At 39.1% G+C, this 20,255-nt stretch overlaps 1 long non-coding RNA gene and 1 pseudogene across 1 annotated transcript; one reads left to right on the plus strand and one right to left on the minus strand.

The window, feature by feature from the left end:
- Positions 1-419: 419 nt before the first annotated feature.
- Positions 420-12,367, plus strand: LOC117402597 (uncharacterized). The gene is made up of 3 exons (XR_004544470.3): positions 420-616; positions 9,585-9,670; positions 11,034-12,367. It is a non-coding gene; the product is annotated as an uncharacterized LOC117402597 (long non-coding RNA).
- Positions 12,368-16,435: 4,068 nt separating this feature from the next.
- LOC117403447 (U2 spliceosomal RNA) lies at positions 16,436-16,611 on the minus strand (annotated as a pseudogene).
- Between the last annotated feature and the right edge of the window lie 3,644 nt (positions 16,612-20,255).

A 20,255-nucleotide genomic window follows, 5' to 3' on the forward strand; every position in this document is an offset into this window, starting at 1 on the left:
CCTGTATGCTTTTTAATTCTAGTTACACATCTTGGCTTCAACCTCTACAAGTTTATAGGTCCCATCTGTTCCTCCGCAATATACCAAGGAAAGCAAGTCTCTGCTTAGCCTCAACCATGTAAAGTGACTAATATGGTAAAAAAAAAAAAAAAAAAAAAAAGTCCTCAATTGTGCAATATTATTATTTAATACCGTATTTAGAGCATATGGTGCATACATTACCTTTTCACCCAACTACCATCACCATGTCAGCCTGACTAACAAAAACATAAACCAATGATCATTTCTTCTGCTCTGCGAGCCATGTAGAGTTAAAAAAAAAAAAAGAAAATTCCCCAAATGACTCATATATGAAGGTAGTGCTCATATTTTATCAGTAAGAATCTGGGTAAAACTTTATTACAATGCTTGAGCACTTGTCTAGTAGGACCTCCCCTCTCCTTTGTGTTTTGACTGGTATCTGCTCATTAGCACTAGCTGAAGTGATCAGTCAGGAGTCCTGATTATTCAGTCAATGCTTTATCATGCACTGACACTGGAGCATCTCCTAGTCTCCTGAACAGAGACAGCCATGAGGAGGGGAAGCTATGATGATATTGCTGCTTCAATAAGCCCTGTAAGTACTTGAAGAAATTGTGCATGTTGCCATGAAAATATGTTATAAAGTACATACAAATGCATGTCTCTAAAGAAACACAGAGAGAAAACAGTCATTATTTACAGATAACAAACCGTTTGAAAACAAAAAGGTATGAGGCTTTATCTTTTGTTTTATGTCTTCTCTAGCTGATCTTAAATGTTTTGACAGTTACAGAATATAAACTGACAGTATGAATACATTTAGTGTAAATCAGTCAACAAGTACAGTAACAAAATACCTGTAGCAATAATATAACACAATATAGCATGCAATACAATTGTCTTGTGTCCAATAGGGCTATACATTTAATAGCATGCCAAAGATAACAGGTTTTACTTGAATATGTATTTTCATAGGTAATGTTTCATTTTCACAGTTCCTGTCTGCAAGTAGCCTTTTTTTCACACAAAGAAAAAATATTATTATATTATTAGTCACAGCTGATGATAATCAGTTAGTGTTTACGTCAATGTATGTTTCTGACACTTACTGTATGTACTTCACCCAGGAGGAAAAAAATATTGAAGTTTAGTTATTATTTTTTCTGAATAGCTTTTAGAGGCATGTTGCTTGAAATTCTATCCCTCCTCACAAAATATGTGTTTTTTTTTCACTGCTCTGAATTTTACTTCTAAATATTTAAGTTAAGTCTTTCGTTTAAGTGTATAAGGCCCATTTAAACTCTGTATGTTTTACATCTTAACATGGAAACATGTGTCCGTAACTATCAAAACCCAGTGTGCAATTTGTATAATCATTTATAATTGAAAAGGCTATTTATTTATTTACTGTGTTCATTTTACTTTTAATTGGTGGGTCTAGCAAATGTCACTGATATTTAGGGAACGTATTATGTTTGTTTCTATTGTAATATGTATTGTAGGTGATGACATCAGCTTCATATCATGTTTGCACTTTAATAGGTTCATTATAAAAAAATGAATAATATCCTGATAATAAAAAAGTATAATACTTGTTTCGTGTTAACAACAGGGTTGCCAGATTGTATAACGTTTTAAAGATTTTTCTTAAATCCAGTATGGTGTATTTTAATGTGGTTTAGACACATTTTTCAGTGGTATGTTTTTAGGGAGACAAGCTACTTTACAAGACAATTGGCAACAGAGACAGTATCGTCATAATGCCAGCAATCACCAGTTCTACTGCTTGTGTCACAAATTTGTCAGAAAGCTTCATACAGTGGCAAAGTAAAATTAATAAAAATCTGTCATGGGGAATTCTGATATCAGTATACCAAAAGGCAAACTTGAATGTCTGTGATTCTTTAGCCAACTTGTCAACCCTGTGCCATTTTAGAAATTATAATGTATTTCTAACTGGTTTTAGAACCTAGTTAAACCAGAGTGTGCATTTGCTCCTCTTTTTGTGTTGAGTAATATGTGTAACAGATATTAATGACATGCAACTCACCCGTCCTTTAGAATATAGTGACAGAATTAAGCGCTGGATTATAGATTGGTCAGAGTATCAGAACTACCTGTGTTGGTAAAGACAAACAAAAATTCTAGCTTAATAGCTTTGCATGGGAGTAAGGGGGGCAGGAAAAGGTCAAATACAGTGAAGAATGTTTTTTTTTTTTTGTAATGAAAATAATGAACCCTGAATGGGGTTGGATTTGTGTATACCAGGAAGCAATACACATTAGGCCTAAGATAGAGGATAAAGGGGTTTATTCAATTGATCTTAATAGTGGCAGAACTAAATACTGTTGTCACTTAAATCGTTAAAATATTAACCATCACAAGTTTCTTCAGATGTTTTATCAACAGAAAAAAACAGACTAACATGTATTGTTGGAAGTTTGATTTTCATAACTTGTTCTGGTATTTAGCTCTACAGCTGTTAAAAGGACTAGATCCCCAAATCTCTTGATTTCTGAATAGTTCATAGTATAACCATAGGATTGATACTGCACGGGTTACCAAATGATGAACTGCATGCAGAAGTATTGGAAATTAGGATGGAATGCATAGGCTTGAGTGGTGGAATAAACAGTCTGAATGGAAAGGGGTTTAGGAACAGTCTCAGAAGAACAGAGGTGCGTAACAAAAGAAAGGGTGACTTAATTTGTAGAACCTTCAGGGGACAAAATGAGAAGGGAAATAGATGTTGTGCTAAGCAAATGTCACAGAGATTTAGGGAACTGGAATGTTCTCTGGGAAAAAATAAATAAATATAAGAGAAATTGTATTCAGAAAATAGCATTGAGACTGGAGAAAAAAAGGCCACTGGTAAAAATCCGGACATACTGGAGGAGAACTTGATTGGAAAAAAGGAAAGTAAAAATGCAGATGGAAAATAAATTAACCATATTAACCAAAGCGGAGTTTAACCTGAAAACAGAAAGAAATATATTGTTTTGTATGGAGTACAATGTCTGTATGGATAGGTCAAATTGATTTAAATAATTATGCTTTTGAACTTAACTAGTTGAAAGCAATGCTTAATCATGACATTATGTGTCCTTTGTTTAACAGCAACTTTTAGTAATTTTCTAAGCAGGGACAGTGCATCATGCTCCGAATTACCAATTGGTTTCTCTGAACGGAAACACAATTAATGACAAGAGAGACACAGCGCTGTGCTGCCATAATTTGATAAAAGGATTAAGTACTTGAGTACTGGATTCATGAAAATGTGTTTAGGTGAGCCACTGGTTATAGTGAATACAATGCTAGTGGCCAATATGATTTTGAAATATGCCGTAATTAAGAAAGCTTTTGGTTGGCATTGAATGCACAGTAGCGTATTGTATTTACAAACATAATGCTCTATGAATTCCCAGTTCAAGGGTGCGAATTCATTAGTCACTTTACTGTCGAAACTGATGTCTTGAGTAAGTAGTTCAGGTTTACATTTCTTTCCCTAACCCCTGGCAATGTCCCAAATTCTCTGATAAAGCAAATACATGTCAGTTTTGTTTTGAGATGACTTCTTTCTCACCTACCCATCTGATGAGACATTTCCTCATCTTACAAGCAGTGCTATCTGATGAGAAACTTAAATGAGTGATCCATGTCATCAAAATGTAAAGTTTAGAAAAGTTTCTTTATGGTATTAATAATGACCGACAGAACTACTGTATATCTAATTATGAGAAACAACAGAACTCTTAAGGGTGATGACACCAACTAAAAAGTGGCAACAGTTATATTAAGAATGCCAATGTCTTCATTGTTTTTGACTAGTGAATGAGTGCATGAATGGTCTTGTTGTCTTGTTGCTTCAAATCTAAGTGGTTTTACATGATGGACCAGTACGATGAGGATGCACTGCCAGCTGCATTGATGGCTTTTCAGTAATTGTCTGCCGTTTGATTGAAGAACTCGCTTTTAAAAAAGAAAGCCTGATTGAGTCTGACATATATAACAGGATTATCAGCGGTAGATAGGACCCTTGGTAGGACAAAAAGCTGTCTGTAACCAGTTTATACTAAAATAATAATCTCAAGACATATTAAAACAATTAGGGGAAGAATCCAGAGATCCAAAACGAGTTCCTAAAGTGAAAGAATTCCCTGATGTTTGCTGAAATTCCAACACACGCATCACATGTTTCCTCGTCAAAACAAAACTCATGGAGTGCTGAAACCATGTGGAGAACAAGTAGTGAAATCAAAAGGAGGTAATTATAACATCGTATTACCAACAAAGGAGAAGAAAGTGAATGGAAAAAAAACAAGATTTTCATTGGCAGCATCTATTTGTTTTCATTGTGTTGTTGCTGGTATCTGGCCTGATGTAATTAAATTCTTTCCTATGAGAGCTATTTCTCTGATATTAAAATAAAATACTTTGTTATGATGGCCTAAGAAACCCCAATATGATACAAAGGCTGCCCTTAATCCTCCTTGGTAATTTGCACAGAATGCATCAATAGTAACTGGAAGCAATCTATCCAAGATAATCAAAGGAAGAAAATACTGTGTTTATTTTCCTCATATAAGTTAGAAAACATTAGGTTATTATCATAACCCTGGTTCCCTGAAATAGAAATGTAACCATTACCATATGTGTATTTACCTCCTAAAGACCCGAAACCTGAATAACATATCAAAGCTGCTCGACGAGCCTGTGACGTAGTCATGGCCTGACCACGAGGACATAAAAGTCACAGACTTCAACGTCATTTTTCCTTCAAGCCTGCTGCAATCATGGACGCAGTGACCTTTCTATTTCAGGGAACCAGGGTTATGATAATAACCTAATGTTCCCTTTCAAGTATGAAATGTAACCATTACTGTATGGGTTAGTGTACCAAAGCCGTCGCAAGGGCAATATTGCAGAACGACTGGAATGCTACAAGGTTAAGCCAAGAGGCTGCCTTGTGCATTACCATACGGAACCCCAGTAACAAGTAGCTAGGTCTAAAGCATTTAGGGAGAAATTCACCTCTATGTCTGTGTTGTAAGGGTCTACAGAGAAGCCACCCTTAACACTCTAGTTCCAAAACCAGGGTTTTGAGGATCCACGCATTAAGTCTGTAGAACCTAGTAAAGGTATGGGAAGTAGCCGACACCGTTGTATTGCAAATATCCTTGACAGATGCACCCTGGAATAAAGGCCACGAAGTTGCCAAGCCCCTGTTTGAAGTTGCCATGCCCCTATATGGAGGGGGCAAGTTGGCCAGCTCATAGGCAGTCCATTTGGACAGCCTCTGCTTAGACAGGGCTTGACCATGGGACTTCGCCCCATAGCAGACAAAAAATTATTTGGACTGCCTCCAACTTTTCATCCTGTCAAAATAGTACTCCAGGGCCCGAACGTATGCAGCTGTCACTCTCTGTCAGACTGGAAAGGAGGCAGATGGAAAGCCTCCAGTTCCATAGACTGGTTGACATGGAATGCCGAGATCGTCTTCAGCAAAAAGGCAGGTTTGGTATGGAGCATAACCTTTGTCCTGGCCTCTGTAAAAATTAAGCAGGCTTTTGAAATGAAGAATGCCTGCATCTCACTCACCCGCTTTGCGGAGGTGATAGCAAGCAAGAAAGTCACTTTGAGCGATAAATATTTCAGCTCATCTGAATGCATGGGCTCAAATGGAGGCTTCATAAGTGCATTAAGCACCACATTTAACCTCCAGAGAGGAACAATGTCCTTCATAGGCCGAACCCCTTGCAAAGATCAAGGAAGTGAGGGGAGACTGAGTCAATTTTGACATGGCAAGCCAAAATGGATTCCAGATAGACCTTTAATGTGAAGGGGGATTTCCCCTTGTCAAAAATGTACTGCAAAAATTGCAGTATAACTGCCATGGGATAGGTCGTAGGGTCGAACCCACGAGGCAGACACCACATCTGAAAAATACCCCACTTGTACTCGTACTAGGAAGATGTGGACTGTGCTCTGGCATTCTGCAGGGTGTCAGTGACCCTATTAAAAAGCCCCAGACTGCTCAAATGCAGCCGGTTAGGGGCCAGACCCAGAGCTGCAGGCTCAATGGGTCAGAATGCCATAAGGAGTGGCAAACACTGTTGACAGCATTCAGAACTGGGCAGACTTCTCTCCGCTCCTATCGGTCTCACTCAGCCATTGAATGGTTTTCTCGGCTTTTTCCGGAGAAAAAATGACTAGAGACCTGAGTTTTACGTCTTTTTAATGATGTTGGACAAGGAAAATTGTAATGTCAGACCTGGTCCGATATAGGACCGTAAAGGGTTAAATCAAGGGAAGTAATATTAAAACTTTACAATGCATTAGTAAGACCTCATTTAGAATATTGTGTTCAGTTCTGGTCGCCTCGTTACAAAAAGGATATTGCTGCTCTAGAAAGTCTGCAAAGAAGAGCGACCAGAATTATCCCGGGTTTAAAAGGCATGTTGTATGCCATCAGTCTTGAACAAAGTAGACTACGCGGTGATCTGATTCAGATCTGATTCGTATTCCAATCGTTGTAACTAGATATGGTGATCTACAGTATCAAATGCTGCGGACAAATCCAATAGAAGCAGTATAGAACTGTCACAAAGATGGCTGCAGTGGGTGACGTCAGACCAGAAACAGGAAGTAACACACAGAGACTTGGGGTTTTGATGAAGCTGAGCGCGTGATCTCGCTCAGCATTTAATAATTAAACAGAACAGAAAATAAAAGGTTTGAACACAAAACAGGACACGGCACTTGAGCCAAAATAAACAGACAAACAAAACGATAAAGCAGTAAACGAACAGACAAACAAACACAGTGAGTGAAATAATACTTCTTATTATTATTACTATCTTGGTTTCTTTTCCTTTCTCCTCTCCACACCCATTCTCCACTCACCGAACACACAACCCCGAGTGAGTGAAAACATGCTGCTTTTATGCAGTTGTACCGAGACTCGATTGCTAGTCAATCATTCAATTGGAATCTCGGTACAACTGCACGTGAATTAATTAAAGTGCACTTTCCCGTGTTCACATACTAATACTTTAAATGCACGTGATGTGATGTGCCATCCTCGTGCATAAATACAAATACACTTTAATATAATTTAAATACTCGTGAAACACAGACCCGTTTATATCCCGTGTACCAATGCCTATACACCAACATTAACACACAACACGCAACATACAACACAGAAACGCACACAAGGGCAGGGCACATTGCCACAGGTGGAAATTTGAAAAAACATTACTATCAAAATGAGGTTTTTTAAGAAGTGGCTTAATAATAGCTAATTAAAAAAATTCGGGGACTTTTCCAGAAGATAAGGATACATTAATAATATGTAATAAAATAAAAGCAATTTTGTCAACTTGAATCTTCAAAAGAGCAGAGGGAAAAGGGTCCAGAAGACATGTGGTAGCCTTCACAGACGCAAACACATTGGCAAGCATAACAGATTTCATAGCCCTAACTCATCTGTGAACCAAAGATATTTTTTTGGAACTACTGCTTTACAGGACTTAATCGGAGCCAGGTCATCAATTATTTCAGAAAGAGAGTGATATAAGCACTTACACACCAAGTTTTGAGACAGCATTACATTTTGAAAAGCTGTTGAAACAACTGCCAGATCCAATCACCTCCAAGAGTGGTAGGAGATAGGTCGGGCAGCTGACTCAACAGTAGAAACTGAAATCTTAAAAAGTAACAAAAAATGATGAGAAAGACCCAGATCAGAGACAGAAAAATCAGAAATAGTCAGACTGTGGGCAAAAAACTAAAACATTTCCCTTTGTATGAGTGGGTACAAAAACAAACTGTGTAAAATCAAAAGATGATAATAAAGAGTTAAATTCAGCCACCATGGAAGACGTTGGTCAGGAAGGTAAATTAAAATCACCCATAATGAGTACACGTTCAGTTGCGAGACATAAAAAAGAAAGTAAAGCAGAAAACTCATTTAGGAGGTCAAGATTTTGTTTAGGAGGTTGATAAACTGTAACAATCTTTAAAGAGTAGTGTGCAGAATGAAACATTGTAACATACTCAAAAGAATTACCATGGTGAACCAGTCGCCTGGCCCGATTGACTGCAACAGCTGTTGAATCGTCAACATTTTGAGCCTCCTGAGGTCGAGGATTGGTCTTCAACCACCATACTGCTTAGGCACTAGGAAGTACCTGGAGTAGAACCTTTCCTCCAACTGGAGGGGGTCTATCATGTGAGTAGCCCACTTTTGCAGCAGAATGGTATCTGAATGGTAGTAAGCACCCAGATGTCCGTGGTGCACTGACACCAATACTCAAGATGGCTCCCTGAAAAGGGGGCCTGGGCTTGTGGCAGCAAACCCCTAGGCCTGCTGCACAGCTTGTGGCTTAGCCTGAGGCTTCTGTCTCTGTGCTGGTGGCAAAACCTATAAAAGCCAGTGCTGAACACCACCTCTGGCAGCAGGCACAGCCGGCTGTGCTGGTCTTTGAGTTTCGACACACGGAGCAGATTCTTATTAACCAGGGTCCTCCAACTGTTGTGGTGAGGGCTGTTGTGTGACTGTCAGAAAGGGAATAAAAAATGGCATCAAGATACTATGGGAGAGACTGCAAGCAACTACAATGAAAGCAAGTATCTTGGTTCTGCACAGTGCTTCTAAAATACACAAACCGTCTCGTAATTTTAACCTAAGCTATTGCAGCCTGGGGGGAGAGCACAAAGTCAGCCGACTTATGTTGCTTGATCCCTGGGAAGTAGCAACTCAAGCCGCTGGCTTTACATGGGGCACAAGGCCACAGTGGGACATAACAAACAGGCTGTAGTGCACAAATACGCATAATATAGTTATGGTGGGGATGCACTGTGTGTTACTTGTTCTTTGGGTTCATATATAAGGAGATGTAATTGTGAGGAAGCAATTGCTTTTCTTTGTAAATAGATTGTGTGTCTTGGTTGAGGTAACTCCCCCCAAGTTTTCTAAGGCCAGAGGTTGAGAAACAGATCATCTCCAATTCAATGGTTTTTCCTTTTATGGTGAAATAGGAAGAGCTGTGATGTGTGGATTAAGGCTTTGTTGTGCTTTATTATCATTACTTGAAAGTAGAACCAATATCAAATCAAATTACACAAGTTGCAGCTGGAATCTGTACAGTTAATTTTCCTTCTGAACTCCACTCCTGGACTTTGATCAAATGCAAAAGCACCCACATTAATAGGCATACAGTACTGTCTGTAAAGCCAGATCTCTTCACTGGTTCAGTACGGTAATATATACATTAATAGACTGTGATTAATCAATACAGATTCTAATTCTAATATGTTCATGTATCTTTAAAAGTGTTTTGGAGATATTCAGATTAATTAAACAGTTTTTCAAATATGAACAGCACATGTTTATCCTATTAAAAATCACACCAGATGGCAAAACCATGTACACTATTTCCCGTTCATTTTTATCTAAATTGGGAATAACACATGACTTGTTTGATTCATATTTGTAGTATTCGGTAGACAGAAACAGAACTTGCTGAACTATCCATCTTTTTTCTGTTTCTCTTCTCCAGCAGCTCAGGAGTCTGGCACAGCGTCGCCGCTCTGCCCCTTCCCTGGTCTTCGGTAAAGCACTCGGCAAGCCATGGACCACAGCCAGGTATGTTTGCTATTCCATTATTCTGCCAAATAAACACCACAATGCTGCCTGCAAAACAATGTTGTAAAGAAAATCTGGGTTCATTGAAGCGTACTGTACATCAATTTTGTTGTAAAACCTGAAAAAGCTATCCTACTGAACTTGAATAAGCCAGCAACATTGTGATTCTCAAACAAAATAGAGTGGATTAGACTGAATTGGGTATGGCTGAGTTGTACAGGCCATTTTCTTCCCCCACACTGCCTGGCAATATATAAAAGAGTGAAAGAAATGGTAAAACAAAGTGTGGGGGCACCATATTACTGAATATACTTATTGATGTATTCTGAAATATTCAAAAGCTGCTTCTCCCTGTTGTGAGTCTGATCACATTTGGAAGCTGACAGTTTTCAATATAAGGCCGATAGTAAGCGGCTGATTTACAGGTGCTTCCATCTCCAAGACTGCACACAAATTACTAATGTTGGAATGATCTTAAAATGGATGACTGTGGGCCATTCTGTAGAAATATGTAGACTATATAAATTACATATTGCTACAGACTATATATAATATAAATATATCCTGACTAGTGCATATATATAGTTTTGTATAAATTACTATAAATATGTACTGTTTATATTTTACTGATATTTTTGGTACATTTCTCACATATTCATTTTTTAAAGCATTTTGCAGCAAGGGAAACTCTCTAGATTATATCGACCATCTATCTGTGGTTATCCTGGAATTACAACTGAAAAAGCCCCCAGTGCAGTAAAATACCTCTGTGGTTTACTGGTTGATCAAACCAGTTCATTTGTTTGTGTTTGGATTGTTTTAGAAGTTTAAATTTCTACTTACAGGTGAAAAAGTCCAAATTTTTAGCTTAGGGATGAGGTGCTGTTTTTTGAACTATGAATGCATTTTGCCTAGAATAGAAGCTATTAAAGTTTCCATTGGCAACCTTATTGAACATCATAGACAAGATAATAGCACACTGAGTTGCACAAGGATATATTAGAGAGAAATCATCAATTAAATTATGCAACAAAACTATTAATATCTGTCTTTTAAATAAATATAGGTCTGTTGAACAGGACATGACTAATACAAGTGAACCAAATCTTTGCAGCACTGGTACTTTTGAATTTGTATTTCTCACACTAATTTAATTTCTCAATAATGTGAGCTACAACCATCATCCACTAACTATTGATTAACTAAACAAATAAACAATCAAAAACAAGATAACTAAGGTAATGAAAAGTTGTACAGTCGGCGTGGGTAAACGTAAGATTTACAGTAATCCTTGATGTTAAAAACATTTTGTGGTTTAAAATTTAAATATCAATGTTTTTTATCAAAACATTTTTTTTTACAGGACGGAATCACCCAGGGGGCTAATACTAAAGTCTGACATTTCAGTCTATGCCACCCCTCCCACTCTGTGATCATAAGAAGTGGACGCAAATCAAAACCAAAGTGGGGGTTTTTACTGACCACTTTAATGTATAGCGCATGTTAATTAAAATAGAAATATTATACATTGTGCCATGGTACCTTTCTGAGTGAAAGCAAAATCTGTGAATAGTACAATTTTAAATGTGATTTCTTAAATCTCTATGCTACCCTATTCAGCAGCAATTATTGAGTACCTTGTTCGATTCCATATATCAATTCAAACTAACTCAGAATAATTGGGAGGGAGCTTCCCAAAGTGTACTCCCTTTTAGACATAGAGGGAACTAAGATAATTCTTGTCTTTCAGTGGTTTTATATAGCAGCTTCTTTAATAGCTATCTCAGTAAAATAGTTATTTTGGATATTCATTTTCCATAGAAACTTCATAATACATTCTAAATGTATTCCTAACAACTTGAATTAAAGCACATAGGATCATGATGATATGTATTACATAATTACATACATTGGGAGCAACATAAATGGTGGTGGCATCCCTTCCAAATGAGAGTAATCTACACAGTCATTATTACAATGTGTGCAACACTTTATGTTAAGAGGCCATTTTGTGTATTAACTGACATATTAACAATCATGTTTTATGTTTAGTAACTCTTTATTATTGCTTCATAAAGTCGAATGAAACCTGCCGAATAATGTTCGTCAACATACTGAATTACATACCGCTTTGTAGTTTTCCTTATACTTAACAAAAAACTGACAGATTAAAAAATGTGACATTGTTTCCAGTGCATGGGTTATTCCTGCTATCATCACTCTCACCATCATCATCATCATGTTATCTGTAGTGGACAATAAAAAGGCCCCATTGCGGTGATGTACAGTTCTGTACAGCTGGTAGTTCATTCATAACTAGAAAACACTCAGTAGGTAGCAGAAGATTGAAAAGGTACAAAATAAATATTAGCCAATTTGTGGATTTAAAGTACTATATATTAATATAAATCAGTTGTTCTCACTGGAGCTTACGTCATCATTTGACTACACACTTTACCTCCATCCATTCTGACCTACTTTCAGCATATTCTTTTGCATATTTTTTTTTCTGAGTCAATAAATATCACTTCAGTTGCTATACAAATGCATTTATTTCTTTAAGATTCTTTAAAACAGAAATACTATAGTAAGCGTTATCTGCAAAATGCATTGGACCAGATTCTATTCTGGGGTGTTTTCTTTTCTGAGATATCATGATAAAGCCATGCCTGTATCTGTATATCAGTCTCTAAGTCTCAAATATCAACGCAGATAAAGTGTAAAGTAAAATAAGCAATGATTATAAAGTCTAAAGCTAGTTTTCATGTTTCAATTGCAGTGCTTCTACAGGAACTATACTCTATGCTTTACATGATGTACAGTTTGAGTTGAATGTTGTGTACCTGTTGCAGATGACACCTCATCTGAACCTGTGCCACAGGAGATCTGGAGGTGGTCTCAGAAGAGACGTCACTAATCCCCCCACAAACCCATATACGCACACTCCCACATCACTGAACAGAAACACTTTGCTGGCCTGGAGATGATAACTCATAATGATCCATTGTACCCTTTTGTAGCTCTACTCATTAAAAAACAGCAGATTTTCAAAGCGATACATTTTACACTCGACACTGATGCATTTATCTATACTGACATCAAAGCCAACCTAACAGATTTGATCTGTACTTTCTTTGATCTTCTGCTGTTTTTATTCCCATTTCTGCAACACACCAGCCTCTATTTCACACTTATCACTTTATCTTCAGCTGACTATTTTCAGGTGCCACGGATTGCAGAATGTTCTTCCTCTTAAATGCCCTATTTATTCAGTGGGGAATCTAAAACCAGTCAACATTAAAATCAAATAATTGGCCCCCAAAGTGTCTTGCTGCTGAACATTAAATATGAAACTAGCCATATGAAAACTAAGAGATTCTAGTTTCTAACTGCTGTTACAGCTTTGTTTTCTCATTTGGGTGTGCCAGTATTGACTCACTGTCCCCTTACAAAATTATCTTCATTGCCAATGCAATAGTTTTGTGGTATAATAGGGCAGAGGCGGGGCGTAAGCCAGCAACTATGCAGGCCCCAAGCAAGGGTTTTAACCACTATACAAATACCCAACTTGTTTGCACAAGAAAGTATACAGTTTTCAGTCTCATTTCTCCTGAAAGGGTCAGAATCCATAGCAGCAGTGTATTAGCACTTCCTGTTACCAATTGTACCACAAGGGAAGATACAATGGTATAAGCCATTTATTAAAATAATAATTTAATAAAACACCCCTTCTGCAACAGCTCTATATGGCAAGCGTATAAAATATTATAATAAAAAAGGAATTGTAAAATAAGTTAAATATTTATTAAGTGGATATGTCACAATTTGTAAACTAATGTATGCAAATGTCTACTTGTAAAAAAGGGGGAAAACCTTGTACATTCAGCCATATGCTTCCTTTTGAGGTTCCTTTGAAGTTTTTTCATGTTTCTGCAAAACTGATGAAGGCATCTTAGATAAATCCTGTCACTTGTACTGTAAAGAAATATAAAAACAACTATTCTAATTACTGGCTAAGCATTAGCGACACTACTTCTGCAGGGTACAGCCTATTAAGTATGTAACAAGCAGTTACAGAATTAGAGATTAAATAATATAGCCTTACTACGCCACTGGGGAATTACACCCCAGAAATATTAATAAAATAATCAACCTGTGCCTTCCCGAACCGTTCCTAAATGCACTCCACTATCTGAGGGTGGAGTCACCACTCTGACGGAGGCGGACCCTTCCTGGAGAGGAGGTCCACTGCCCAATTCACCACTCCGGGAATGTGTGTCACCCGTAGGGACAGCAAGTTCCTCTGAGCCCATGCTAATAGCCTGAAGGCCATGCGATGCAACCCCGGGGACCGTAGGCCACCCTGGTGGTTGAGATACGCCACCACTGTCGTGTTGTCCGTCCAGATCAACACATGCCTACCCCTCAGCACCGAGAGGAAGTGGTGGAGAGCAAGGGAGACCGCTTGCAACTCCAGCATGTTTATGTACTCCTCTGCCTTCCCAGACCGCCCCCCAACCCAAGTTGGAGACGTCTGTCATCACCACTTGACGGTTTAACACTACTCCCATTCAAACACCCTTGTACAGGTGAGAGGTGGAACGCATTGAGCCATGCTTGTAACGGGCACATGCAAAGCAGACCGAGCTGAATGTTCGATATGGCTGCGGCCATCAGACCCAATAGTTTCTGGCACAATAGGAGGGTGACCTGCGATCCCGGTTGTTTGATGCTGGTGTGCCCTGTGGCAATGCCTTAGGTCAGCCAGCGGAACCATGGGTACTGGAACTGTCCTGGTGACCTGCCCCACGTGGAAGCACGGGTAGGGAGCAACATGGCCACCTGCCGGGACATCACACATTCCCAGTGGGATCTCTGTAAGATCTCCTCCAAGGCTGGCCCAAAGGTATGTCCTGGGGATATAGGTGTGTCTTGTAGCGCAGCCTTATCTGTATCAGGAACTCTGGCTTGTGACAGCCACAGCTGTCTACGAGCCACAATCAAGCAAGCCAGGCTCTGGCCAAGAGCTTGCCCTTGGAGACCGAATTTATGTATTGGGAGGATACTGGGCCTCGCACAGTACACCGTCCATATAAGCAGTAAGCACACTCGCTGTGTTAGACAGGCTAGTTTCCTGCACCTCTGCTGCATACGACCGCTTGAGATGCATTTCCGTCACCTTGCATTGAGGGTTCGGGCACGCCGGGTCTCTAGCCAACCCACCCACCGGCGGGGCCTTAACCAGGGCCGCGATGGTGGAGTCTACTGGGGGGAACCCCGCTAGGCCAAGCTTTTCTGCGCCTTCTAGAGTGGCAAGCGGTGTGGCCTGCTTTAGCACGCTAGGACCTGAGGCCAGACGATCCCAGGAGGAGTGTACCTCCTCCATGAAGTCAGGGAAGGCTGGGACCTTTTGAGGGCGAGGAGCCATCGCCTGTGTCCGGAAAATGGACCAGCGTGGTTCTTCTGCTGGCGTCCAGGGGACCTGCAGGAAGGCTGCAGCTCGTCCCATAAGTGCCGAAACTGAGCTAGATAACTGGGGAGCACTGGCTTCCGAGGCTACCTCGAAGCCAGGTTCTTCTTCAGCAGGAGGTTCGAGCTCCCCTCCTAACTGCATGTCAGAGGAGAAGGAGTCCCCCTCCCCAGAGGCCACTATAGAAAGCATGTCCTCTTGCACCAGCTGGGACACCTCTTCCCATCCACTCTGATCTCCCCTGGGGCTGCAACAGAGTTGGGACTGCGGCCGGGGCCACAGGTGCCTGTTTGGCCAAGAGCTCCAGGACCTGGGCCATCTACCCTCTGTCAGACTGGTATACAGAACAGATTAAAGAAGCACTGGACAAGTGAAATAATGTCTCAAATATCAAAGTGGATATGAGAATGGCAGTGTTGAAGCCAATTTGCTTGAAAACATTAAAAGTAGACCGGACATTTCCATCAATGGATTTAAAAAATCTGGAATTGATGATGCAATCAGAAACCCAGAGGCATTGTAAACTGCCTGCCATAGTAGCTGCTTATCTTAAGCATTTTTTTTACAAGGGTTTAATTAAGTAATAGCCAAAATTGTTTGTGTCAGACATGTTGAAAGTCTGTAACAAGACGGTTGATTGTTATTGTCGATACGTTGTAGATACGACTATTAGTGCAGGCATCGTGCAGGTATCGCAAAGTCCATAAACAAAACAAAACGTTAAAACGTTTTGCACCATATAAAACTGATCTGATTTTGCCAGTGCTTACTAGTCTATTAAGCAGTTTGAAATGATTTCAAAGCAAATAAAAGCATTTTCATTTCGGCTTTATTGTTAAAGATTTCACATGTGGCAACACTGCCCTAGAATTACTGCATGGTAGTACTGTGATCATTCCACTGTGTTATGTTGTAACCATAGTTTTAAAACTGAGAGACAGCAAATGCTGATCATACAGGAGGCTGTGTGGTCCAATGGTTAAAGAAAAGGGCTTGTAACCAGAAGGTCCACGGCTCAAATCCCACCTCAGCCACTGACTCATTGTGTGACCCTGAGCAAGTCACTTAACCTCCTTGTGCTCTGTCTTTCGGGTGAGACGTAAGTGACTCTGCAGCTGATGCATAGTTCACACACCCTAGTCTCTGTAAGTCGCCTTGGATAAAGGCATCTGCTAAATAAACAAATAATAATATTACATTTATTTATTATTTCTTAGCAGATGCCCTTATCCAGGGCGACTTACAATTGTTACAAGATATCACATTAATTTTACATACAATTACCCATTTATACAGTTGGGTTTTTACTGGAGCAATCTAGGTAAAGTACCTTGCTCAAGGGTAAAGCAGCATTGTCCCCCACCTCCGGTCAAGAGTCCAGAGCCCTAACCACTACTCCACACTGCTGCCCTAAAAAAAAAAATAAGAAGAGATACTACACTTGATCTTAGCCAAAAGGCCGAGAAGCGAAGTTAATATTTTAAGTTAATATTAACTTAATGACCCAAAACACACCGCTAAAAGCACCCAAGAATGGATAAGAACAAAACATTGGACTATTCTGAAGTGGCCTTCTATGAGTCCTGATCTGAATCCTATCGAACATCTATGGAAAGAGCTGAAACTTGCAGTCTGGAGAAGGCACCCATCAAACCTGAGACAGCTGGAGCAGTTTGCTCAGGAAGAGTGGGCCAAACTACCTGTTAACAGGTGCAGAAGTCTCATTGAGAGCTACAGAAAACGTTTGATTGCAGTGATTGCCTCTAAAGGTTGTGCAACAAAATATTAGGTTAGCGGTCCAATCATTTTTGTCCATGCCATTTTCATTTGTTTTATTATTTACAATATTATGTTGAATAAAAAATCAAAAGCAAAGTCTGATTTCTATTAAATATGGAATAAACAATGGTGGATGCCAATTACTTTTGTCAGTTTCAAGTTATTTCAGAGAAAATTGTGCATTCTTCATTTTTTGTGGAGGGGTACCAACAAATTTGAGCACGTCTGTATGTATGTATGTGTGTGTGTGTGTGTGTGTGTATCTGTTGGGGGTGGGGTCAAGTACCACAGACAAGAGGAAGTGGGGCGCGGCCCAAAAACTTTCCTGTTTTTTCCATTTTTGAAGGCTGTTTTTTACACAGCTTATTGGCATACTTTTGTCTTGGCTTAAATTGGTTTTAATCCACAAGGGGGGAAAACACATTCCTGATGTTTGTTACAGGGAAACAACACAAACAAAGATCATTAACTGTGACTGAAAAGATGTACAATTTGTATTTAAAGGTTGTACAGACTGAATGGCTAGAGATCTGGCTCATCCGTGACTGAACCCTGTAATCCATCCTTACCTCTTAATAGAGGTGTTAGGTATGCTGGTTAACAATAAAACACTTGTTACTGATATTCATTTTCTTATGGAAAATGGTTCATTTTGAGGAAGTCATGAGTGGATAGTTTAAGGAATTATTTATAAAACATCTATACATCTATAAATTTGTTACTAAATGTTTTGAAGATTATTAACAAAGAAAAAACAGCCTGTCATTAATACTGTAAGACCTTTTCCCTTCAGTGTTTGGTATGGTCTTACAGTTACAGCCCACTTTTCACTCATTAACCATTTTGAAAGGTATGAAAATTCAACAAATAGTAATGTGTATTCTTATTAAAGATTTCGTGCTGGATTTATAACATTATATACAGCAGTCTACATATTAAAAAAAACAAACGTTACAACAAAAAAACCCAAAAGCAAACAAACCCAAATAAAACATTGCATAGAATGTGACACAGGAGTTCTAAAGAACATCTCCCAGCAGCCCTTGGACTTAAATAAGCAAATTCAGGTTTACAATGAACTGTTTTTTTTTTTCTTAATGGAAACCTATCATAAAAAACAATACAAGAAGACTAGTGTTAAGGATTAAATACATGTTTCCAATACACATAACAGTACAAGCCTAATTCCAAAGAAACAAAGAACACCTGGGAAGTGACATTTCTAGTTTATCTAGTTACTCAACAATTTTCATTTTCTGTCAGAGATGATTGCCTGAAATGCACTACAGCTTCCTCTGCTATTTGTGTAATTCCATTTCCAATCGATTTTGTACATCTTTTGGATCCCTGCTGTTGTGTAACTTCTAGTGAAAATGAAACCTGTTTAGAAGGTCTTATAGTGCTGCTATTAAAAAGATTATTATAAGCATATTCTATAACATTTTAAACTGCCTTCTGTGAAGGCACAGGCATCTTGTTTTTGTCATAAATATATTTAACAGATCTGGATCCCTTTTGTTGGAAATGTTCCATGAAATTGATGGGTAACACCATATTTAATATGGTTGTAAACCATGAGAAGAAGCAGCATCTTATAATATCCAAGTTAGGATTAAGTGTAATGCTTATTCCTTCGTTCTACTGTCTTATTTAACAGTGAACAAGTACAGTAGTGAGAGTTAAGAACTAGTGCTGGGCATTGGAAACACAGTATACTTAAAATGAATATTGTGTAAATCCATATTCGTATGTTGTTGTACTGTGTTTTACCTCCCTCCTCCATCTTCCTCCTCCTAGGTGGAGGATAGAGACTATAGTATGTTGAAGAAAATAAGTAAAAGTATTGCGTGTTGAAAAATGTTTAATCTCCTTACTGTTCGTACACGTGGGAAGTTTGGGCTGTCTTTCTGCTCCAAAATGAAAATGTTTGTGACTGAAAGGTCAACAGTGGTGAAGTGGGAGTTTAACACCAAACAGGGGAAAAACCTGTTTGCTAAAAGCATGCAGACATTTTAGTCAACAAGATTTACCAGGTCTTATAGATAATGACCCATTTTGGGACAACTAATTTGGACGTAAAATACATTCACATTTTGTCATAATACAGTCCCTTATAAGGGACTTAAAACAAGGTAGTCCTTGCATCCCTAATTTAATAGAATGTTTTACAGGAGAAGCAGCATAAGCTAGATGCAGAGTGACCATCCCTTACACAAGTCAAGCCTTGTTAAGTTTTTTTTTTTTTTAAATGTAGTCGTCGCCAATGGTTTTTACCCCGGTTTTCTCCCCAATTTGGAATGCCCAATTATTGTTTTTATCCCGGATCACCACTGCAGCCCCCCGACGACTCGGGAGATGAAGGCTGAAACATGCGTCCTCCGAACTGTGTTCCTGCCAATCAGTCATTTTTTGCACTGCAAATCAACAGTGAAGCCACCAGACCTATAGTGCCGGAGGACAACACAGATCTGAATTGCTCCACTGCAGATCCGCAGGCGCCCTATCGGCCAAAGGGGTCGCTGGTGTGCGGTGAACCATGGATTCCCCTGCCAACCTAATCCCTCCCTACCCGGGCGGCGTTCGGCCAATTGTGCACCGCCCCCTAGGAACCCCCGGTCACAGTCGGCAATGACATAGCCTGGATTCGAACCTGCGGTCTCCAGGCTATAGGGCGCATCCTGCACTCCACGCGGAGCACCTTTACTGGATGTGCCACTTGGGAGACCGCCTTGTTAAGTTTTAATAGAAAGCTAAATCAATGTGTTGTGCCTCAAGGGATTCTGAGCCATCTCTTTCTTTCTATGTGATAACATCAAAAGGTTACAGTAGATGGAAGTTAACAACATCCTTTCCCAGGTTTCGACTTGATAATGTTTGAAACTGTGCCCTGGTGATCACTACTGTTATCATTAGATAACATTCTTCAATGATTATGATGTGGTCAGGGTTTCATAAGCATGGGAAGGAAAGCAAGTCTTCCAGTAGAACATGCTGCATTTCAGGGGCCCCAGTATTGAAATATGGATTACTATGTTCAGTACACACGACAAAACAGGTCATCAGCTTTTAAAGCACAGGGAATTAGGGGGACCTTGAATAGAGTAAAAATACAGAATGATTCTCTAACTTACAATGTATCATACTGTAAAAGCTTATACAATTAAAGTGTGAGTATAAAATAATGTATTCAACAATTTGAAGAACTATAACATATTTTGGAGTTGAGTAGTTATATGGCATACTGTGATAATTACCCACTGATGTTATAACCCGTAAAATCTTGTTTATTCTAGTGATTTGTTTGTTAGATGAAAACTGTTGTTTAAAGTGCTTTTC

The sequence above is a fragment of the Acipenser ruthenus genome, chromosome 5 (assembly GCF_902713425.1).
Source record: "Acipenser ruthenus chromosome 5, fAciRut3.2 maternal haplotype, whole genome shotgun sequence".
NCBI classification, from domain to species: domain Eukaryota; kingdom Metazoa; phylum Chordata; class Actinopteri; order Acipenseriformes; family Acipenseridae; genus Acipenser; species Acipenser ruthenus.